At 36.1% G+C, this 24323-nt stretch overlaps 1 pseudogene; it reads left to right on the top strand.

The window, feature by feature from the left end:
* The first annotated feature begins 5976 nt into the window (after window positions 1–5976).
* On the top strand, window positions 5977–8192 carry LOC105060796 (uncharacterized; annotated as a pseudogene).
* Window positions 8193–24323: the final 16131 nt, after the last annotated feature.

Raw genomic sequence — 24323 nt, 5'->3', positions numbered from 1 at the left:
ATTCTATTCATTTTTGGGAGGATGCTTCGGTGGATTGAACCCCATTGTGCCTGTGATTTGAAGAGCTTTATGCCTGAGCTTTCAAGCCAAATCAACCTATTTCTTCCTATTGGAACCCTAGGAATCTAAAATGGGCCATTAATCTAAGAGGCCCTTTAACTATATCTGAGATGTTCCAAAGGGAGGCATTGCATGTTGTCCCTTTTATACCATCTCGTATTGCTGATGTACCGATGCAGAAATTAACACAAAATGGTATGTTCACTATGGGTTCATTTTATAGATTCCTAAACTTCAGTGGTTTGAAATGTCCATATACAAAAAGTATTTGGAAGGCTCCTATGCCAGAAAGGGTGAAGGTTTTCCTTTGGCCAACTTCAAAAAATAAGCTGTATGCTGGAGAAGTGCTTGTGAAGAAGAGACAGAATGTGAGCGTTGGCTGTTCTCTATGTGGAGCCAATACTGAATCCATGAGTCACCTATTTTTCGGGTGCTCTTTTGCGAAGAGCCTTTGGGCCACACTTAAACTTCAGCTCAATCCAAGAAGAAGACCTCCAGGTTTTTATGATCTTTGGATTGCTTAGAGGTGAAATAACAAAAAGGTAATGTTCAACAACATTGGGGACCAATTAATTAGCAGCAGCAATGTGTTGGGAAATTTGGGGAGAAAGGAATGCATGATTCTTCCTCAACAAGAAAGGATCCTTGTTTTCTATATTACAGAGGATTCTACGGCATTTCAATAATTGGGGTCATTTGTGCTCTTTAAAGAATTCAACTGACCATCGAAGCACGTGGAAGAGATCACAATAACCCTTGGCATAGACAAGCAATATCCAATGTGTATGACTGCTGAAATAGAAATGTAATGTTCCTTTAAAATTAATATCTGAAAAGGTCTTGATTCTATTCATTGTGCTGTAGCGGCCCATTGTCTGTAATTTGTTTTTTTCCTGAGTAGTATCAAAAATAATCAGGGAATAACATCATGTTACCTCCTATTCCCCTCAAACAAAAGTTATTACTACAAATTTCAACTACAAAAATCACTATCCTGGCTTTCATACTCCTAATTAGCAAACAAATTCAGAAAAGATGAATCACTGTGCAACTAAAAAGCATACAGAAGTATTAAATAACTTTTTTCTTTTGTTGCCATCTAACTTGAAGTTATCTAGGGAAAAAAATAGAAAAAGCTAATTGTGTCCAAACCCAGCAACATCTGTTGCATCGAGGAATAGTGAGTTGGCCAGATCATCTTCTCCGCTCCTTTCTTTTCCTCCTCCCCCTTCGCCTCTTCTTCTTCAAACAAAACCATTGGCTCTCTATGTCCCTCTCACTGCCCAAAGATCGTGAAACAGCCGTACAGTAAAAGAGGTGTCTCACTTTCATCTGAGGCAGTTTACATTTTGACCGTAACTTCTGGGTGAAGTAGAAGGGGCTTTTGCATGTTGGCCCCTCAAAATTTCTTATTTTCTGCAGTACTTTCTAAATTCTTATAATTTACATAGTAGTCCCTGAAGGATGATATACCTTTTTAAAGCCCTAAGTTACATTTATTGCGGCAGATAAGGTTTTTCTAAGTGTTTTTATACCTGATATTTAGGCTTTGGAGTTTTTTAACTGTCATTTTATCTATTGGATGGCGAGAAACTATCTCTTAAGACTCATTGATTCACAAATTATTGATTTTACATCAAAAACTTCATTCGTCACTAAAAATCCAAGCAATACTAAAAGAGTACATGGAAGTGTTTAAAGCAAGAAATCAGTCGCTAGTGATGTATTTATCTTAGATATTGTATAAAATCTATATTAATATCTAAAATATAGTTTTAATACAGGGTTGAATGTTTTATATGTGTGAACAGTTACTAATTTAGCAAAATTTGAAATATATATATTGATTTACTATTAGCAATTTATTGATTGATGATGAGTCTTTTGATGGATAGAGTCCAAAATAGTTACAAATATAGCACTTAGGCCTATCTCTCTGCTCATAAAAAACATAGCCTGCTAATTTTCTTTGTTAAAGCCAATTTCTGAAAATATAAAGACTAATATGCCCCACAATTTCAATAGACAATGAGTCCATCCAATTTTAGTTCAATAGCATACAAATTGTGACAAATTTTGCAAGTGACAAGTCAATGGCACAAGAGATGCACCATATGTGTAAAACTTCATCAACTACAATATCTACATTTTTATCAAAAGCAATTTCAATATCTACGTATATCAAACAAACACTAGAATATCCACTTGTAAGCTGGAAAAAATTTCTAACGCTATTGACTATTTTAACAAAAAATAGTTATAAATTGGATGGCATGGACCAAGGTGAACTCGTAATGGAATGATTATATCTATTATATATATATATAAAAATAGAGCAACCGCGTTAAGGCATCTCTATTCGACACATGGTTAAACAGTTGCATGACATGTGGCTTAAAAAAAAAAAAGCTCGATCTTGAGTCTACTTTTCTCCCCGAACAATGGAGAGAGGGCCGGCCCCTCAACTCCCCACTACCATGACTACTTCGACGATGTCGTTAACATTCTCAGGTCATGCCCTCACAACTCTCTTGTGCACTACCATGACACCATGCGGAAGAGGAGGAAGAAAAGACCTAATGCTGGATTCAGCAAGAAGGGGATGAGCGAAGAAACCTAGAGCCTCACCCCAGGAGTTGGAGAAATTTACAATTTTTCCCTCTTAAGTTTCTTCTCCCCTCCCTCCTCTATCTAGCGAGCCCTCCAGAGAAAAAAACCCTTGCAATGAGTCTGCTATGCGCTTTCATTCGTTTTCCTGCTCTCCCTCTCTCCGCCCCTTCCTGCTCTCTCTCTCTCTTGTCTCCCCTCTCTCCACCCCACCCCCGACAACTGTTGGACGGAGATGAACCGGATCCACACGAGGCAGCAGAGCAAATGGGAACCATTGAATTAGATGTCACGGATCGATGATGTGGACCATTTGGATGGTAGATGTGGGTTTGAGTGCATTGTATTTCTTTTGTGAGAGAGAGAAAGAGAAGCACGTTTGGCTGGTGCCAACGGAGATTTTTTTTTCTTTCTTTCTTTTTTTCTGAGTTGTGGTGGGAGACTTGAGAAAGTAGATAATATCGATAAAGAAAGTGTGAGCTCCTCTCCATCGACAACATAAAATCAACGATTAATGGATGTATGTCTCCTCCCACCAGCAAATGGATGGGTGGTCACAGAGCTGTTGAGTGGAAAGACTTTAACAGAATGGCTGCATAGACATAAGGAGAGGCAAAGAGAAAGGTCAATACCTCTTCCCCTTTGAAAGAAAGGTTAAAGAAGGCATTGGAAGTTGCTCAGGCAGTGCAATACCTTCATGAACAAAAACCCATGGTCATCCACAGAGATTTGAAGCCTAGTAACGTACTCTTGAATGATTGTTCGCATGTTCGAGTGGCTGACTTTGGGCATGCTCGGTTCCTACCTGAGGGAGAGGCAGCACTGACACGTGAAATAGGTAAAAAAAGGAGATGGGCCTAACAGGTTCGGGTTTTGGGTCTCAATCCGATCTGAAATCCGGCATAGATCTATTTATTTAAACAGAGAATCTTGCATTGAGGCCCTTGATCAAGGCTAATTCAATTAAGCCCTTTTGACAATTGACTAAATCAGACCATGTTGAATTAATTTAGTTTAGGGGTGTTTTGCAATTAAACCCTGACAAAGTATTTATTATATAAAGGTCTTTTTCTACTGGATCTCCACATTTTTGGCTTTGAATGCAAGGGCAAAAAAAATATTAATTGGGATTGTCCCCATGGGTCAACTACTACAATCATGCATATAAATACAAATACAATATGACTACTGCCTACTCCTACTACTACTTAACCATCTATTCTTAAATGCATACCAAACAGACACAAACTACTGATCTCAGATATGTATAGATCATCATTATTTCTTAGTCATTCTGGATGCTTTATTCTGGATGAAATTCTGAGCTATTGGGACTAAGAAGTTATTAACAATTCAACTATCAAAAAATTTATCTCTACCTTTTCTCTGGAGTAAGTCTTTAATGATGACTGAAAATTCAATAAAATAAAAAATTATATAATAATAAAATATATATTATTTTTAAATAATATTTTTATAAATTAAAAATTCAACATAATATAAAAGACATCATAGATGATATCAAATATTTTAAATTAAAATATAAATTTAAAATATTTAAATAATATAATAATAAGAAGTAGCATAATCATTTCTGTCTTTTACTGATAGAGAAATTATTTCTTGAATCAATATTTTCAATATCAATTATTCCGAAATCCTCATCATTAAGCAGAACATGACCATCTATTTGCATCCCACATATACCTGTTTTCTTCATAGTCTATCAATAAAAATAATATATATTATATTATTATATAATTTTTTATTTTATTGAATTTTCAATCATCATTAAGATTTACTCCAGAGAAAAGGTAGAGACAAATTTTCTGATAGTTGAATTGTTAATAACTTCTTAGTCCCAATAGCTCAGAATTTGATCCACAATGACTAAGAGACAATGATGACCTATACATATTTGAAATCAGCAGTTTGTGTCCATTTTGTATGTATTTAAGAATAAATGGTTAAGTAGTAGTAGGAGGTAGGTAGTAGTCATATTGTATTTGTATTTATATGCATGATTGTAGTAGTTGACCCATGGAGACAATCCCAATTAATATTTTTTTTGCCTTTGAATTCAAAGCCAAAAATGTGGAGATCTAGTAGAAAAGGATTTTTATATAACAAATATTTTGTCAAGGTTTAATTGCAAAATACCCCTAAACTAAATTAACTTAACATGATCTGATTCAGTTAATTGTCAAAAGGGCTTAATTGAATATATCCTTTATCAAGGGTCTAAATGCAAGATTCTCTATTTAAATAAATGGATCTATGCCGGATTTCAGATCGGATTTGCGATGGTGGACTCTGTCGCTAATATGACCATCACTAATTATTATTAGAGACGACACATGCTATCATTAATACTCTTTTTGTTATTGATAATAATTTTAATAAATAAAAAAAATATTTTTTATGATGATTTATTTTTTGACTGTTACTGTTGTCGATAAAAATACTTGTTAGTGATGACTTATTTACCAAACCATCATTTAAAAAAAAAAAAGATAACCCCAGAAATTGAGACCTTGGATCTCTTAAAGGTGAAGGCCAAAAAGCCTTGTTTTTTCTCTTTTTTTTTTCTTTATAGCCAGGGTTTTAAGGGGTGGAGTAGAAGAGAGAGGTCTGAGAGGAGACAGTGGAGAAAAGATGGGATTAATTTAATATGAGAGAATATAAATCTTTGCACGAACTGAGGGGAGAGGATGGGGACTGTCACCGCATTAAAGTCAAATGAGAGAGGAGGGCATTTAATACACAGTATAACTTCTGTCACAAAAGAAACACAATGCACTCAACCCCACATCTACTGTCCAAATGATCCACATCATCGATCCGCGACATCTACTTCAACGGTTCCTATTTGCTCTGCCGTCCAAAATAAAACAAAGACGTCCCACCCCTAGCCCATACAGACCCGGTTCGTCTCCGCCTAACAATTGCCGGGCTCGAACCCAACACCTCACCTCGAGCCATCGAACCCAACCAAAACTGAAATAAATCTATGACATGGACCATTTGGACAGTAGATGTGGGTTTGAGTGCATTGTATTTCTTTTGTGAGAGAGAGAAAGAGAAGAGTGTTTGGCTGGTGCCAGCAGAGATTTTTTTTTCTTCCTTTCTTTCTTTTTTTCTGAGCTATGGTGGGGGATTTGGGAAAGTAGATAATATCAATGGAGAAAGCGTGAGCTCCTCTCCATCGACAACATAAAATCAACGATTAATGGGTGCATGTCTTCTCCCACTAGCAAATTGATGGGTGGTCACAGAGCTGTTGAGTGGAAAGACTAACAGAATGGTTGCATGGACATACGGAGAGGTAAAGAGAGGTCAATACCTCTTCCCCCTTTGAAAGAAAGGTTAAAGAAGGCGCTGGAAGTTGCTCAGACAGTGCAATATCTTCATGAACAAAAACCCATTGTCATCCACAGAGATTTGAAGCCACATAACGTACTCCTGGATGATTGTTCGCATGTTTGAGTGGCTAACTTTGGGCATGCTCGGTTCCTACCTGAGGGAGAGGCAGCACTGACAGGTGAAATAGGTAAAGGAAGGAGATGGGCCTAACGGGTTCGGATTTTAGATGCCAATCCGATCTGAAATCCAGCATAGATCTATTTATTTAAACAGAGAATCTTGCATTTAGGCCCTTGATAAAGGCTAATTCAATTAAGCCCTTTTGACAATTGACTGAACTAGACTATGTTGAGTTAATTTAGTTTAGGGGTGTTTTACAATTAAACCTTGACAAAGTATTTATTATATAAAAATCCTTTTTCTACTGGATCTCCATATTTTTGGTTTTGAACCTAAGGGCAAAAAAAATATTAATTGGGATTGTCTCCATGGGTCAACTACTATAATCATGCATATAAATACAAATACAATATGACTACTGCCTACCTTCTACTACTACTTAACCATCTATTCTTAAATGCATACAAAACGGATACAAACTACTGATCTCAGATATGTATAGATAATCATTGTTTCTTAGTCATTCTGGATGATTCATTTTGGATGGAATTCTGAGCTATTGGGACTAAGAAGTTATTAACAATTCAACTATCAAAAAATTTATCTCTATATTTTCTCTGGAGTAAGTCTTTAATGATGACTGAAAATTTAATAAAATAAAAGATTATATAATAATAAAATATATATTATTTTTATTGATAGACTATGAAAAATAGAGATATATGCAGGATGCAAATAGGTGGTCATGTTCTGCTTAATGATGAGAATTTTGGAACAATAGATGCTGAAAATATTGATTCAAAAAATAATTTCTCTGTTAGCAAAAGACAGAAATAATTATGTTACTTCTTATTATTATGTTATTTAAATATTTTGAATTTATATTTTATTTTTAAAATATTTGATATCATTTATGATATTTTTTATATTATATTAATTTTTTAATTTATAAAATTATTATTTGAAGAAATAAATATATATCATGCATCGCACGGGTTCTAAGCCAGTTCTCTATAAATTTGCTGCTACCTCACATCACCAGATGGACCAACATAAGATTCTACTTGCTATCTTCAATTTTCACACGAAGACTTATCATTTAGTTCTTGATAAAGTCATATGCTTTTAACCTCGATACTTTTTGAATATTTTAAGAGCAGTGCCCTATCATAAGATAGCAAATCCCTTCGAAGACAAGTAGCCTCATCTTGATCTCTCCTCACTTTATTCAAATGCCAAGCTCCTTTTGCGAGTCTCAAAACATCCCATGGCCCATTTCCTCATTCAAAAACTTCTTTTACCTTTGGTATCTTCAGTCCTCCCACTTAAAAAACCACTCCCACCTCACCCCGTCACTTCCTTCCAAGGTCTTTCATCTCTTCACTTCTTCTAAGATGCCTTCCTCCCCACCCCAAATGTCACCATAGTTTGAGGCACCACCAAGAAAGCATGGACTTCTGCCACCACGCCACCGAACCAATCCTATGATATGGTGTGCAGCTATTCTTTGTGTCATATTTAGCCTTCTTCTCATCTTCGCAGGGATCGATCGTCACCCTCATTGTCTTCTTAGTGATCAAACCAAAGAATCCACTGTTCGACACCACCAGCGCAACCCTTCACAACATCTACCTCGATTCATAGGCCTATTTGAATAGCGATCTCACCTTCCTCACCAACTTCTCCAATCCAAATCATAAAATGGATGTCATGTTCGAGTTCCTAAGCATTGAATTGTACTTTTATGATAGGCTTCTCTTGGCACAATCATTGCACCTTTTGCTCAGAGGAGGGGAAAGTTGAGGCTGGAGTCAATCCACATGATATCAAGCGAAGTTTACTTGCCACCAGAGCTCATCATGGAGCTCTAAGATGAGGTAAGGAGAAACAGGGTTGTGTATAATATTAGAGAAACTTTTAAGGTCAAGGTCAGCGTGGGGGTTGGCCATTTCTCATATTGGCTTTATGGGCGATGCCAGATCGAGCTCACTGCTCCTCCGAGTGGAGTTTTAGTGGCCAGAGGTTGCAGAACAAAGAAGTGAAGATATATAGGAGGTATAGAATCCTCGTCCATAAAGATATATAGATTCTTCTCGTACTCCAAAATGATCTTCAAGTTTCGATACCAGCTATCAAAGTTGGATCCGATGAGCTTGTCACTATCCAACAGTGTATGGAGAGATAGTGTATTGGCCATAGTTGAAAGAAAAAACAAAAGCCTATTGGTATATGAATTACTTTTAATCCCAAAGATATGAACTTTAGTCTAAAGGTCCTCCCACTATTTTTTCGAATTGGTAGTCTGTACCTCCAACTCGAAAAATTACATTAATTTCTTAACAGGTACTAGAATCCACATAGACTGCATTCGGGCCCGAGTGTGGCTCGACCAATCCTAGTGCATCTATGGATAGGTTCATAATCAATTATTTCTCCAAACAACTTCTAGCAATTAAGTTTTGCCTTAGACATCTCTTCAGCATGTGTCTGGCACCTCCACTAAAAATTCTGGTTAGATCCAACCATTAATACGATAACACCAAGTGCATCCAACAAATGGTTGTTCAAGTCCGAGTGTGGCTTGACCAACTTGAGCATTGATCTGAAGGTACAACAGGATGTTCATATGATGAATGATAATTATAATGTCTGATAAACACCAAGCATATGATACCTCCAATGCCTATTTGAAATATTGGACTCATTATCACACACCTTAATGGAAGGTTATGAATAAGTTATCCCATAACTGTATTATTTTATAGACCTAATAATTTAGAAGATTTGATTTCATTGACTTGAGAATAAGAGAAGAAGTTGACCTGCAAGCTGTAAATCCTCCCACTGACTTCACCAAGTTATGTAGAGGATCAGACACAAGCTGATCTAAAGATACCTAAATTAGTCATACTGATTAACCTTGATGGCATGGGTCAGCTTGAATCAACTAGTGACTTAATCAAAATATAGTCTATCATGTTGGCTAGGTAAGTGAGATCAATGGGAGGGATGTGCCATTAACTCGTCGTAGATGCATCTAGGTGAGTAGCTCCCAATTAAAAATCATTTGATCGAATCTGTCAAACTTATCTTAGACACAAACTAGTTAATTAGTTTCAATTTGATCCACCAGAAGATTTGGGTTCAACTATAGAGCCATGATCATGGTCTATTTATTAGGTCAAAAATATGGACTTAATCAAACTTCAACTATAAAGGTTGATCTAGAAAAATTTTGACCTAATCTAATTCAGCACTTGATTAGATTTAACCAATTTTTCTACTTAGTCCATATGTATTTCTAACCCTAGATCTAACCGATTAGAAGAATCTGATTTATGCTAACCTTTTGTCCATTGATTTATGTGGTGTCTTAATGATCTTCAATTCTCAAATCTAGATCATTCAAATTTAATTCAAAATTAAGTATATGAAAACGTGTGTTTCAGTCTGTAAAATTATTCTACCAGAATTTCAGGTGAAGCATACCATATATTTCAATTCATGAAAATAAATTATCATAATATGTTTAACGATTAAACATGCATAGGTATAATCTAAACTTCATACATACATCTCATACATCATGATAACCTTTAGATCAATACCGATTACATCTTATATAATATGCAATTCAGATTCTAAAATAATTTTATATCTGAATTTATCTTATTATAATAAATTATAAATTATTTTAGATATAATCTAAATATATTTATAATCAAAATAATTTATAAAAATTTATTTATTTTTTTTTTCATGAAATCGGATCATAATGACATCCCTATACGTCATAAGAGAACCCATCGAATAGATAAGAGTGAGATTAATCTCTTTGATCTCTTATGATTGGAAGGTCTGTTGATCTCATCAATTCGAGTACTGGACTACTAAAATCTGAAATCTAATTTCATATATAATCACATCAACATGTAATTTTGATAAAATAATTTATATCATGAACATGTCTTTGATTTTATCAATCATGTTCTTCATCTAACTAATTAAATTTGATGCATTATATACATTATATCAGATCTAAAAATATATCTTATGCTGATTATAAAATATCAATTTTAGATCTGATATCATATAGAAAATTAATTAGATACAAATATGAATGCATAAGGTTCAAATTTTTGGTTAAATCTATTTTAATGTAGTGCTGAATTTCATTAATGTACAAATCTAAACATCCATCAAAATGGATCCAATTCAGATCTAAAATAAGTCTCACTTCATAACAAAAATAATAGCATTAAAATTTTATTAAAATAAATTTAAAATAGATTTTAAATTAGGTTGTTATTTCAATAAAAATTTAGCAACAACAAAATTCTGTTATAACAAACTTATAACAACTTTAATCAATCATTGATTAGATTCATCTAATCTAATCAAAATCAGATCAAAAATTTTATATAAATAGATTTAAATTAGATTTAATATCTAACATAAAATTTTAATTACATATAATATATAAATAATTTTAAAAAATTTAGTTATATATCCATGTATCAAAGCCTGGCTCTGATACCAATTGAAGGAGAGAAAATTTGTTTCTCATGGATAACCAGGGTTATATCTAAAATTTTTTTATAAATTTATATGAATAAGGATCAAATCTTTATCTGTATTTATAGCAGAACTGATGATCAAATCTCCAAAATCTGAACTCAACTTTCATGTAGGCCTGGAACTGCAGACCCTTTATTTTGCATGCACATCAGACAATGCAGGAAAACGGGATGACCTCTGATCAAAACACCTTCACAATCCAATCAAATGAGGAAGAAGAGGTGCTAATGTGATGCCTCACACCAGTAAGGAGGACGCCCAAGTCAGGGCCCATGGCAAAGGAAGAGGGGTGGCAAGGAGAAGGTGATGCCAAGGAAGAAAGGGGACGTCCACTTCTCATGTCTCTCTCTCTCACTCTTTCTCTCTTCTCTCAATCTGATTTATCTTTTATACATCCATAGGTAGAGACCCTTTCTATTTATAGATAATTTTAATGACCCAATAAGTATAGAATTTTGAATTTAAACATACTTTGAATCAGTCCAAAACTTATGAAAGAAGGACTCCTATATGAGGTAGGATAGGTACCATATAAGGCGCCCATAATGCACCTATTCCCACACCTACATAGGATGCCTACAACCAGCACCATGCTAGGTGTTGGTCGACCAAGGGAGAGGGGAGAATCCCAGTGCAAGTAGGACTCCAAAGATTTTATCCAAAAAAGATCTGATTCGAATCCAATTCGAAGTTGGTTTGAAATAATTTCGAAAGGCTATCAATCCTAAACTCTTTAGGACTTTTTCACTAAGTCTAATTTAAAATTTTGAACCCAATTAAGTCTAATTAATTCAGATCTAATCTAAAATTAATCAGCACTTAAATCCAATTTCTTATAGGCTCTATGGATCATAGATCAAAAACTGTTCATCCTCGGGATTGAACCTGAACCTCATGTATAGTGCTAGCTAGACATAGTTAACTTTTCAATCCTATTTGACCAATAACTTAATTTTCAATCAAGTTAGCTTATATATTCAATCAAGTCAAGTACTTCTAAATTGGACATATAAACATAAGTCAATATTTTTCTACGTTGTTTGACTTGTGTGCGTGACTCCATAGGTTCAAATACTAAGCCGGTAGCACAAGAACTGATTTCTGTACTAATCGAAATACTATCTAGCAATGGTTCCCGACATCCAGATAGGTTGAATTATTGCAAAAGAATATTTCAGAATCCATGCATATGGTTACCGCATAATTCATCTTTTTGACCCTGAATGCTCTAAAATGGTCTAAGTTTAACTGTCAACCCAGATTGCTTCATCCACATTGTATTTCAATCTTTCAAATCCATCTCATGGATTATCTTGATCAAGGATTTACTAAATTGAAATACAGCGATACATCAACTCCAATAATTCGGAGGAGTCAATCCCATCTTGATCCACATATAGACTTCGCAAGTACTTAATTATACCCAGTGGCCTTCTATCACTGCATTAAAAATTCAGATAGTCCGACATCAAAGCACAGTAAGTTGCAAGTCACTATGGTGATCTCAGGTCTGAAGGACACTTATGCCCATACACTTTGCGAGCAGCTTTTGACAGCAGAACACTTAGCAGGTGAGTCACTTATTCAGTGATAATGTACTTCTACATCTCACCTGTATGCCATACCAGTGTCACCACACTCCTTGGTTAAAAAGATGACCAACCCATATGGCATACAATGACCTCCACTCGATAAACGTCATCGTCCTATAATGACGTATCATTTGACCATGAACATATTTAAGAACTATACGATAAATCTTCTCTTTATCATTCACTAATATAGTTCTAAGGACTTCGTCACAACACAAGAGTTCTATAAGAAAAATATAACTTTGTGATGAAAAATGTCAGAATTATTTTTATTCATCAATCAATAATTCATATATAAAGAAAAACTCAATCATCACATGATTGATTTTAGGACACAATTCCCATCAATGTTCATAATGGACTCTTAAATAAAGCTCTTAGTTTATTCACGGGCATGAACAAAGACAATGTTAAACCTGATTCTGTGGCACTAGTAAGCATCCTCTCTGCTACTGCTGGTTTATCCTCCTAAATGAAAGGAAAAGAAATTCACAGACATCTGATAAGAAGAAGCCTCATTATAGATGGATCAGTCAGCAGCTCACTGGTGGACATGTATGCCCAGTGTGGAAACATAGAGAACTCATTCAAAATATTTGATAGGGCCAGATGCAAGGATTTGGTTCTATGGACAACCATGATTAGTGCTTGTGGGATGAATGGTCAAGGCAAGGATTCCATAGAGCTGTTTATGGAAATGCAAGAGATGGGTTTAATACCTGATCATATCACCTTCTAAGCTCTTCTCTATGCATGTAGTCATTCTGGACTGGTCAATGAGGGGAAATATTATTTGGAAACTATGACGAGTATGGATTAGAGCCATGGCCGGAACACTATGCCTGTGTTGTTGATCTTCTTGGCCGTTCTGGTAGAATGGAAGAAGCATACAAATTCATAAAGTCTATGCCTGTTGAACCAACAGTAGCTGTGTGCTGTGCACTGCTTGGAGCTTGTAGGGTCCACTTGAATCATAAGCTCGGTGAAGTTGCAGCAGAGAAGCTTCTTGAGTTGGAGCCTGAAAACCCAGGAAATTATGTGCTTGTATCAAATATTTTTGCTTCAATGGGGAAATGGAAAGATGTGCACATGGTGAGAACTAGGATGCAGGAGAGGGGATTGAGGAAGGACCCTGCTTGCAACTGGATCGAGTTGGGAAATAAGGTGCATGCATTTGTCGCAAGGGACACTTCTCATGCAGATTCAGCTGCAATCTATACAATGTTGGATGAGATAATGCAGTGATTAGAAATGGAAGGTGGTTATGTTGAGGATATTAGGTTTGTTTTGCGTGATGTAAGAGAAGAGGAGAAGAAAAGATTGTTGCATGGACATAGTGAGAGGCTTGCCATCGCATTTGGTTTGATTCAAACACTTGAAGGAACACCCATCTGCATTACCAAGAACCTTCGAGTTTGTGGTGATTGTCACGAATTTACTAAGCTTGTATCGAAGTTGTTTGAAAGAGAAATTGTTGTATGGGATGCCAATCGATTTCATCATTTCAGAGGTGGATCCTGTTCGTAAAATGGTTTCTGGTGAAATGGAGGAATAAATATTGATTGAAGCTGTAGAAAGTTTAAAGGATTCTGTAATGATATGGGGACAACATTATGTAGAAGGATGTCTGGTTTAGTAGTCATTCGGACATATGTGGCCATAAGTGCAGCAGAATTAATGAACATGCAATTTATATCTAATTCTTCAGTCTATCAGATCACATTTCTGATGCCTAATGGAGCTGGTATTTGTGATCATACTTCTAGTCAAGTGCATACTGCCTCCAAATGGGAGCTGTGACAATGTTATTAGGTTGTTGAGCTGGTGTACTCACCTAGGGATTCATTTGATGTTAAAAGAACTACGAAAAGTAACTAATGGAGATATCTGCAGTTTATGAAATGCGATTGACAGGACTATATGGTTGTCATGGTGCTTACATGAATGCAGTAATTTCTATTTAACTTTGACCAATCAGATTGGACACTAATTTGGTCTAATTTCCCTGCTATATGTCTGAGGTTAATTGCATCAGTTATTGAAAGTGCAGTTGCTTTGATGTTTTCAAGTACTTATGGCCATCTAATCTTTCAATGGTATGAAGAGGACATCAATGATATTATGAGTTTCTGCATGTTAAAGCAACATAAAAGTTTTCATGGTTAAGTTTTGGTTCATATGTTGAGAGAAACATGTAAATGATGAATCATGAGTTCCAGGACTGCCCAGAACATGCTTTGTACAGTTTTACAGGCCTAGAAGGCTTGCTTTTGCCTCCTTATTTTGCAATAACATTTTCCTCAAGCATGTAACAATCTGATATTTTTATTGATTATCGGGGAAAAGAAAAAGAAAACTCTTTTGCTTACATGCATATTGATTCCTAAAGTTATTTGTATCATTTATCAATTCTTTTTGGATACCTCCACTTCAGAAGGAAATGATAAAGATGCTGCTAGGCATGAATTATTATTTCTTTCATCAGCAGCTGAAAGTGTTCATCAAGATTATCGACAAAATGGTAGAGCATCTTCTCTTCTAATAAAGTTGATGATCCCATCATTTGGCACGGGCTTAGTTTCACTAATTGATAATATCCGTTTTGAGGGAAAAAATGTTTCAGTAGTATAGATTGTCGTTGTACTTCTCTCATTGTTCTTCATTTTCTCCAAGACATTCCTAAGTGGCAAGTGAGGTGCAGCAGAAGGGAATGAGAAAGGGCTTGACACTGCTTGGCTATCTGCAATGAATATCTAATCAAGTTTATTAGCACTATCACATAGTATGGAGAGGTGTATGTTATGATGACCAATATGAATGTTCAGATTGCAGGAGAATAAAAATCAGTGCACTGATATGTGTGCTCTGTCGAGCTCTGCAGATGAACTATGCTACTGTGATGTGATATTTATCTCTTCAAGTTAAATTCCATATGCTCTGTTGGGTGTAGTTTTCTCAGGGTCTCCTTGGTTGCTTGCTCCTGTGGGGACAAAGTGGGCTGATTCTGGTCAGGAGCTCTCTCTCTCTCTCTCTCTCTCTCTCTCTCTCATTTTATCTTCTTTTTTGTTTTATTTCTTCCTTCTCTATTCCCTGTTTCCAGTCGGGTGGCTCCTTACCCCCCGTTTATTCTCATTTTATTGTTTAAATGAGATTTGAGGTGCTTGATCACTTTTTCTTTTGAGGGAAAAAGAGGTCCGAGACTGAACTGTTCTGCAGTATTTAATTTTGATTGCAGTCTATCAGATTATTTATCATGCATTTTCTGTCTCTGTTACTGAAAATTCATGACATGTTTTTCATCAGATGAAGCGCTGGAAGTGCATAGATTAATGCATCACCAATCAACTTTATCTTAGCTAGTTGGCATCCCTATCTACTAGAGAAAGATTAGCCGTTCAACATTTTGTGATGACATCCCCACCACATTTCTCAAAAGGAAAAGGTATAGCTTAATCCATCAATTTTGGTGAATCTGTGATTGTCTGTGGTAACTGGAATGCATGCTGCAAAACTACCGCATCTGAGAATTAGCTATACTGTAGTTTTAAAACCCCTTGCCCATGTGACAAAATTAGGGGATGATATGGAATTGCTAGGGACTTTGATAGATGAATATTTTTCTGATGAAACACCAATGTCTCTTCAAAGAACAGATTTCTGGAGATGGGTTCTTCTTGGAGAATCTGAGTTTCTATGTGCAACTTGTCTAGAAAGGCGGCAGATGGAATCGATTGTGTTGAAAATCGGACCAGGATATCTTTCTCAAAGTTAGATGATTGAATTAGCTGATGACTAGTCCACGCTATTTGCTTTGGACCTCTTAGCTCAAGGCAGTTTCTGTATCCAGTCAGCCAAGGCCCTGATGTTACCATAAAAATAGAGTAACATTTTTCTGGTGCCATGTATCCACGTATCAGTTCTTTGATATATTGAAATTTCTAGGAAAATTCATGCATGACTTGGAGACCACCATTATATGGGAATGGAAAAAAAAAAAAATGTAAGCCTACCTGGCAAAACCTATTGATTCCGCGAGGAAATGAAAATTGCAAGTCTCCACTCACGATGGATTCACGCCACTTCAGTCTCCTCAACTAGGACATCAGCATCCAGGCCATATTCTGCTGCTTATTGTTTGGCACTCGGCCTCTACTAGCATATGCCACCTTCAGGTAGAAAGTCCTTGAACTCTGACTGATTGGCCGGCTGAGAGACAATTTTATTTTCCATATTTGAACTTATAAAGGTCCGAATAGCAGGTCAATTTGCACAAGTTTGTGGTAAAATTCAGTCTAAAGATCAAAGCAGTGGCGAAGCAGCAAATCAAGGAAATTTTGAAAGATACGGTATCATTCTCAAGCTAGAGCAAATGATGAGAGACTTTCTTTTCTTTTTCGGGTAAAGGAGCATCTTCATTGCAGACAGTAAAATAAGGTTTACAAACACCTCCTGCAAGTTTGATACAATAGGGAAACAGAAGATCATAAATGTTTGATGACAGCATTTGCAACATAAAAGCTGAGTTACCAGAAAAAGATACACAATATAGAATAAAACATAAGAGGTAAAACTAGAAGCCCGTTGTTGAGTATAGCAATACTGGCATTTCAACATACAATCAAAACAGCTGCAAACAAAGGTATAGCAGGTGCAGAAATAGAGGCAAAGATGAAAATGAAGTTGAGAATTGAAGACACTCCATAAGAGATAGTTAATACAATGTACTGGATTCTATGTATTTCCCCATCATATATATTGATGAAACATTCATGTGATGTAAGATGCAGCTCAATGTTGAACCATTAATGCTCCAATATTGTTTAACAATGCAGACATAAGGGTTGAACAATAAGTCTGAAGATGTTGGGCACTGCAAAGTCTTACTGGACTTTTGATACTGAAATGTCTCCTGTTAATCAGTATAAAACCTGTCAATTTGAGAGTTAATGATTTTTGAGATAACAACAGATTGTAGATGGCTGGGTTAATAAGTGTGTAATAATGTAGCAACACATTAAGTAACATGAATGAGAGACTTTCTTTGGGGCTTATCAAATATGGCAATGAAGGTTCACCAAAATTCACAGGAAATCGTCTGCCAAACAACCGATGTGGTGGTCTTGGTATCCTACCGTTTGCATCCCTTTCTTGCTAAGGATGTTGCTAAATTTCCATGGGGCCCAATAGCATCCGATGTGCCTTGATGAGGTCAAAATATAGGGACTGGACTGGTGCTTTCGCTCCTTTATGTGGAAGTCAGTGAGCTATGATGACTGTATGAATGTTCAGATGGCTAGAGAATAGGAATCCGTGCACCAATCGTTATGCTCTGTTGAGTTCCATGGATGAACCATGCTACCATGATGTGATATTTATCTTCAAGTTAAATTCTATATGCTCTGCTGGTGGATTTTTTTTCTTAAATATTTTTTTTAAAAACTTATTTCCCAATCTACCTCTAGTCCAAACTTATTTCCCATTCTACCCTAATTTGGCTGACTAGGATGCCACGTGTTGAAATTGCATGTTGGAGATGTGGGTTAGTCTTGAAATTGCATGTCCAACATACGATTTCAAGCTGACCTAGTCCCCCACGTTGGCTTAGAACTGTTTGAATTTTTAAATAAAACTCGCATGTTGAAGATGCGAGTTCATCTGAACTCGCACGTTGGAGATGCATTTTCATAATGAAAACGTACGTTCAACATGCGATTTCTATGGTTCCCCGCACTGGCTAAGTTTAAATGGAACTCGCATGTTGAAGATGTGAGTTTATTGAACTCGCATGTTGAACATGCGTTTTCACTATGTACACGCATGTTCAACATGCAAGTTCATGTCTATTCCAACTAAATAACCTTGCTTCCTTTTGTTTTCTTGCCGTGGTCCCTAAGTCCCCCCACCCCCAAGGTAGCTTTCTTCCCTCTTATTGTGGCCCCTCCTCCCTCCATATTGCATCCCTCTTGTACCCCTCTTCTCCTCCGAGTAGCCTTGTTTCCTTCTTCCATCTGATCCTTACCACTCTGGTCCTATCTTGAATTCTAATCCTCTTCTATTCTAAAATCAATCCAATGGCTTTAAAAAGAGATGGTATGTCGAAAGCAAAGAAAACTCGTGCAGAAAAAGAAAAACAACCAACATGTAGGTACGAAGAAGATTTATTTTTGAATTTAAATGTGGAAAAAAGTTTAGATCTAAATTTTCTCATAAAAAAGTTGTGGGGGGAAGAATAGTGGATCTAGATCAATTTAGTGGTTTTTTGAATTAGAATTTTATTTAAAAAAATGGGTTAGTTATCAATGATTACTCTTAACAAACCATCTTATCCCACTTTAGTGAAATATTTTTATAATAATTTTAGTTTTGACGGACCGAGTTGTTCTATTTTGTCTTATGTCAAAGGAAAGAGTATTGAGTTTGACTGTAACATGCTTAGTCAAATACTAGGCATTCCATCAGATGGTGATAAATATTTTAATATTACTTATTGGAGTCATCGAGTTTTAAAATATCTTTCCTCTACTAGAAATATTTATGAGGATAATGGTTTAGTTGGTACCGCTAAACCTAGTGCACGTGCATTGCCTTTGTTGAACCGACTTATTCATCATATTTCACATTTAATTTCCTATCTCTAGGGGGTCATAGAGACAATGTATCATTCCTAGATGTTTATCTCCTGCACATGATGCTTTCAGATAGCAGGGTTAATTTGCCATATATGATGATGCATTATATGAATGAATGCTTTTAAAGTATAAAATCCTGTTTATCCTATGGAGCTATTATGACTACTATCTTCGAGGTATTTGATATCCCTATCAGTGATGATGGTGAAATTATTAAACTTAAAACCACTGATATCTACAATCACTCATCTTTGATATGCATGGGGTATATTTTTTTCTGATGGGGTATGGAGAGGTGTAAATGATATGGATGAAGAAGAAAGTGTAGAAGAAGGTGAGCCTGCTAACAAAGACCAGTCTATGCATCATATTCAAAGTACACAATCTACCTTGCCGCTCAGTCTGGTCAGTCTTCACAATTTAATCAATAGTCATCTGATCTATGAGCATTGTCTGCTCGAATAGATACACTGGAGATATCTCTGATGAGACGTCTGGATGAAGGATTTGCATGATTTGATCAGTTCATACAGTACTTTTATTGTTAGTTTCCTGTGCCATCATAGGACCCTCCAGCGAATGCTTAGCCCTCGGCTTCCGATTGTAGTATACGATGCTTCGATCCATGATCTTTGATCTTTTTTGTTAATATTTGAAATTATGACTCATGTATCTGTGCGATGACATTGGGACTATAAGGCTGCCATATCATCTATGTATAAAAAAGATGAACTAATTTACATACGCTTAACAAATAAGAGACACATATGTAATGTGTACTTGACCAGTACTCTATCGATCGAGATGGTATTGGTATGCAATGAGAACATAGATCGATACATCCTTGACCAAAAAAAAATCTCTCCATCTGTATATATAATAGAATATGTGAGCTCGACACAATTTGTACGTACTTGTAAGATTTGATCAGTCATATTCCGTACCTCAACCCTAAAACACCAGCTGGCAATGCACCACCATCAACTAGATCCATAATAGGATCTACAAGAGGCTGACCTAATCTCTGTGGTGCTACAAAGGGAAACATCTCCCATGCCCACAACTGTAATAATATCAAGGGTCCAGCTATTTCATGTACATCTTTCCGACACACCCTGCCCATTTCTCTATATAACCATGCAAGGCCGGCACTACCCCAACTATAATGTCCCATAGTCTCAAAGTCCTCAAGCAAAGGTAAAAACATAAGATGCACCAAATTATTAGATTTGTCTTTGAATAGACACCCACCTATGAGCTGTAGAATATATGCCCTAGCATAACACCGTATCGCTAACACATCTGCATCGGGGGATAACTCAAAAAACTGCTCTCCCAACCAGACCATACTTAGTTGCGACCCCTATAGTCTACTCGGAGGAGGGACAACACCTAATAGATCTAGACAAACCTCATGCCAATCCTGTCATGTGCTACCAACCACTGGTAGTCCATCAACGGACAGTCCAAGCTAGATAGAGACATCCTGCAATGTGATAGTGCACTCCCTTTGAGGTAGATGAAACATATAAGTCTCTAGCTGCCATCACTCTGCGAATGCTATGATCAAGTGCCAATCAAGCTGTATGAATCCGACGTAATATAATCCATAGAATCTGGTTTGGTGTAAATATAGCATAATGCATCCATCAAGTTGCCTCGATGTGCAATGCTAGATCCCTCCGACGATAAGTGAGAAATGCCAACTCCTAGCAGTAACAAGTAAAATTTGACGTACAAAAATTAATTTAATATAATAATTTTTTTCTAAATGTTACAATATGATAAATACGTACCTCACCATCCCATACTATCGATGATCGATGAGATGCCTACTCTTTTAATACAGAATCAACTACTAGCCCTGGATCCATATATACGATATGCTTCAAGCATAGATAGAACAATAATTACTATAATTTTTTTTGGTAAGTAAATTCAATCTAATATTGTCAATTAGATGCATTGCAATATAGTGATACTCTCAGAAGAAATACTTTCATTACAACTCTATTTAATACAACATATCTATGTCTGGCATCTAAGTGCCTATCATAAAGCAATAGTTTTAGTACAATTCCGCTTAATACAACATTACAATTGCAAGTTTCATTGTTCATTTCTCATTCTTGGGACACATTCGTCTGTCATGACCTGCCTCACCACAAACTCGATATGCAAGTCTGTTACCAAATTCCCTCCAATCTATTTCTGTCATAACCATTCTCGCACTAGTATAACGATACACTCATTATTTATTTGTGACCAATATTCTTGATGTAGAATGGGATGAAATTGATGAGCATATTTGTGATGGTAATCATTTAGGATGCAACAACGATCAACATATCATCAAAAATCAATTGCAACATGAGCACAAACAAACATGACATGCGAACAAGGCAAATGGTAGCACTGCCATTTCTAACACATGCACATATGCTCTGAAAGTTTTACTATCTTCACCATATATTGTAATAACGTTAAGAATGTATTTGTTAAATACAACCAAATAAGAATTTAATAAATATGAGCAATACTAGTCACCTGTGTATTGTTGCCTTTGTTTATATAAGGGCCACGCAATGCCATCTGGACTTGGAACACACTACTAGCCCTATCAAATCTTGTAATACTGTGTGACGTAGCTTTACATTGAATGGCGATGACATGACTTATAACAAACAAAGTGAATCTTTCGCCCCTTTCTAATGCATCAACTGCCTGAGCACAACGACCATCAAAATATGATAGAAGATGGAAGAATGTCAATTGTGCCAATGCAGTTAGTGGCAGAAAATGAGTATTTTTAAACACCCCATTGAAACACTCAGACAAATTGGTAGTCATTATTCCATATCATCAGCCACCATTATATGCTTGAGTCCATTTATCTAAAGGAATTTCATTTAACCACTAAACTACTTTCGATTTAAGTTTTTCAATCTTTCTCATATATTTCTCAAACTTTCCAATCTGTGTCTGCATGCTAGCTTTCTTAACCATATCTCTTAGCTTTGAATCCCGAAATCGCATATTAAAATTACTTGCTAGATGTCGCAAGCAATATACATGGAATGCATGTGGTGGTTGCCAACCAAGAAATTGATTCTCTAATGTAGATAAAATACCAGCATGGCTATCTGAAATCAGATAAATATTTTGTCATGTAGCAATAAAAGTTCTCATGCAAACGAAAAACCAACCCCACGTATCTGCAAACTCCTCATCAACTATGGCAAATGCAAGTGAAAAAAATTGATTATTTCTATCCACAGCAGTTGTAATCATCTTCTCTCGATACTTTCCATATAAGAATGTAGCATCGATACTAATCATTGATCGATAATATTTGAACTCTTCAATGGAAGGTCCAAATATCCCAAAAACATCATCGAATGTAGCATATGCTGGATGACCTATAGGAGTGCTAATGAATTTAATCCAAATGCCAGGATTGAATTCCTCTACAACATGCAATCACTTCGATAGCAATTCATATGACTTATCCCAATCACCAAATACCATGGCCATTGCTTTTTACTTGGCCTGCCATAACTTTTTATAGCTAGGTGTATAGTTGAATCTATTCTTACATACTACACCAATATCAGCAACTTCTTTCACCAAATCTCGTATTTCATTGGCGATAAAATTAAAGCTAGCCCACAATGATCCTGAGAAAGCATAGTAGATAAACATGTATGTGGACCAGTATATCGTGTGATTTCAAAATTATCATGCTGCTTAATTGCTCAAAGCATCTATTGACATCTTGACTCCCTGCTCTTATATTTAACAACCCACAGTTCTGGCTCCATCTTAACAACCATGAATTCACAATGTATATCAATTGAATATTATTTTACCACAGTTTGTAGTTCGATCTTATCTGCAAAATGGAGCCCTTTAAATAATTCTTCACCTCTTTCGCATGTATTATACTGTAGTTGCAAAGCAGAACACACTGATACATTAGCAGCTATCCAATCAAACTGACTAAATGTTCCAAAAGGAGGTTCAAACATAGAAAAATTTGAGATTTCTACTTCACATGATCTTTCAATATCATGTAGACGTCTCATGTCATGGGATGTGCCAGTTTACTGAGCATCCACTTCCATTTTATCTTCACTTGGCACATCATCTTCCTAAAAAAGCCGATTATCTGCATAAACCATATCATTAGCAATTGTACATAGTGATGCTTGTCTAATGATATTCTCACATCACCATCTACTATACCAAGCTGCTCCTTGATATATCTAGAACCTGCTGGGACATTATCTAGAATATACGGACTAGAGAAAATAATCTGCTCCTTGATCTGTGTTGTCATTCTGAAATCCCAATCACCTACTCCAAAACTATCCCGGTAATGAATATCTCCAGCGTCTTCTATTGGTTCCACGTTTATATACAACTCTACATCGGATAAACATGGATGGAAGCTTACTGTTGAAAAGATAATCTCCATATCATCGTTGTCGGTAATCAGAACAGCTTCATATTTGATCAGTGATGGTTACATAATTTGTGGATATCCATATATTATTAATACTTTATTTTATCTTCTATCAATACGAAAGATCTTGTAAAACTTATCCTCCATCTCCTCATATTTCATTCCAAATTTAATTCTAATGACTTTTTGCGGTCGCTCAGTGAACTCAATGCCATATCATATGTTAACTATTGAGCCATTAATATAACACAAGGCTATGATAGTTTTTGCCATGTTTCACTATATATACAATAAAAAGGATAAATTTACTGATGCTCTCAAAAAAAAAAAAGAAAAAAAAATACAAAAAAGGTTGCATCAACTTACATGTATATATACATACATACATATGAATATAGCTGGGATATATCCGATGATAATCTAAATGTGATTATGAGCATTGTATTGATTCATGCAGGAAATTAAAAAAATATATTAAGCATGCTTCTAAATTAACATAACACCAAAGAAAAAATACCAAGCAATTTTAAAAATTTATTTTAATACATTAAGCATTAAAGGATAAATAAAATATTTAATAAAATTACTAGATAGAAGAGATGGGCTTGAGATTGAGGAGAGCACTGAAAGAGGAGGACCGGTTAGAGGTGGGGGCCATCGTTCGAGGGGAGGAGGGGGCCATGGTGGCTGGTTTTTTAGGTGGGGCAAGGCAAAAGGCAGAGGAATGGGACCGATGGGGAGGGAGAGCAGGCCGGGCGGGGAGGAATGGGGCAAGAGGGAGAGGAATGGGAGGGGGGAGGGGCAGACAAGAGGAAGAGGATCTCGATCGATCACAAAGGAGGAGCAGCCTGATCGGGGAGGGGTGAAGCCTGGGCCGGTCACTGGAGCAAGCCGGTCAGAGAGAAGGAG

The sequence above is a fragment of the Elaeis guineensis genome, chromosome 1, assembly GCF_000442705.2.
Source record: "Elaeis guineensis isolate ETL-2024a chromosome 1, EG11, whole genome shotgun sequence".
In the NCBI taxonomy this organism is placed as follows: Eukaryota; Viridiplantae; Streptophyta; class Magnoliopsida; order Arecales; family Arecaceae; genus Elaeis; species Elaeis guineensis.
The sequence above is the reverse complement of the archived record's forward strand: the minus strand, read 5'-3'. Positions and strand labels throughout refer to the sequence as shown.